The following is a 1,893-nucleotide window of genomic DNA, read 5'->3' as shown; positions in this document are numbered from 1 at the left end:
AAAAAAAAAAAAAATGTAGGAGAGGAATTTTAAGACATTTCACTGTAGATAATAAATTCTGCCCTCTTTAATGTTCTTTGAAAAATGTAAATAAGGGTCAGAATTTATTTTAATTTTTTTCTCAATGAACTATTTAATGCAACATAGCTCCAAAGCTGGAATTTTGGGGGGCCTGAGAGCCACCCAGGTTCCAATATCAGCATTTTGAAACTTTGGAGAATATAAAAGAGACAACTTCTTCTTGGGAATACTCTGGAATTTTCACTTATGCTGGAAGCCATTTAACTTCCTAGACAAAGTGTCAGAGTGTCAGAGACCCCTCCAGTCTCAGTAGAGCCCCTCTCTACTGAGCCTGAATCCTTTAAATGAAAAGAAATATCACCCTAATGGCCCCATGGCTGATGCCCACCCAAAGCACACTTAAATCTAACTGTGGAAACGAAAATGAAGGGTTACATTTGGCTGGCAGGGACCTGGGAATTGGAACATCTGTAGAAAACGCTGGGGTCCCCTGTCCACTGGAAAATGCCCAAATCCACATCAGTGCTGACAACTTCTTAAACTTTTTTCCTGGAGCAAGGAATGAGCAGACTGTGCAGAAATAATTAACACAGCAGGCCTGAGACTGATATTCTTAGAAAAGCCTGTTGGCAAGGTAGGCACTTGCTGGTGTCTGGGAACTTGGATGTCTGCAGTGTTGCCAGCATTCTCAGGACTGATAAGAGGGACTGACTATGCCTAAACTATTTGTACTTACAATGTGGATCCAGAGAGTTTGGAATTTTGGCACCAAGCTGGGCAGAGTGTGCCTATGTGACTGGCCCTCAGGAAAAAGCTTTGATCCTAAGTGCTAAAAAGTTTCATAAGTATTGTCACAACTTGTTGCTGGAGGAATGAAGTGTGTCCTGTTACTCCACTGGGAGAAAACTCTTGAAAGTTTGAACAGTTTGCTCCACCAGTCCATGTAACTTTACCCTTTGCTAATTTTGCTGGGTATCCTCTGGCTGTAATAAATCATAGCCATTGGCTCATGCCTGTAAGGCTAGCCCTCTAGGAGGCTGAGGTGGGTAGATAGCTTGAGCTCAGGCGTTAAGGACCAGCCTGAGCAAAAGCGAAACCCCCATCTCTAAAAATAGGTGTGGTGGCGAGAGCCTGTAGTCCCAGCTACTCGGGAGGCTGAGGCAAGAGGATCACTTGAACCCAAGAGTTTGAGGTTGCTGTCAGCTATGAGGTCATGGCACTGTACCAGAGTGACAAAGTGAGACTCTATCTCAAAAAATTAAATTAAATACATAGATACATAATAAATAAATCATAGTCATGAGTGTGGCTGCATGCTGAATACTGGCAGTTTCTCCTATCAAATCATCGAATCTGGGGGTGGTCCTGGAGACCACCTACACAAAGCTATCCTTATCTATCAAATTAGCACAAAGATTTCCCCTGATTCAAGCTTTTATTGGGAGAGGCACAGGGGAAAGTATGGTTAACTCCATTTGAGAAAACAAGCACAGAGAAGATAGGTAACAAGTGAGGTTTCACAGCTAAGATGGGCAGAGGTGGGGTGTGAACGCAAGGTTGTCTGTTCTCTAATCCAGCTCCACCTGTCAATGACAGCACAGAGGTCAGTTTTGTCGCTAAAGGTTAGGAATGCCTCCTTCTCTCCTTCCCAGACTCTACTCCTCTCCTCTCCACTTTGGTGAACCTGTCAGGCAGGTCAGACAGCACAGGTGGTGAAATAGGAGGGAGGAAGGCATCCATTGTGGTCATCCTCCCACCTTCCCATAAACAGCTTCTCTACCCCTGGCCCTGTGTCCCACCCCAGCAGAGGCCAGACTAGCCTTCAAAATCCTTCCCCTCCCTGACCCCACTACCATCTCCCTCACATCATTA

Source organism: Otolemur garnettii, unplaced genomic scaffold, assembly GCF_000181295.1.
Source record: "Otolemur garnettii isolate 467f Iridium unplaced genomic scaffold, OtoGar3 scaffold00021, whole genome shotgun sequence".
NCBI lineage: Eukaryota > Metazoa > Chordata > Mammalia > Primates > Galagidae > Otolemur > Otolemur garnettii.
The sequence above is the reverse complement of the archived record's forward strand: the minus strand, read 5'-3'. Positions refer to the sequence as shown.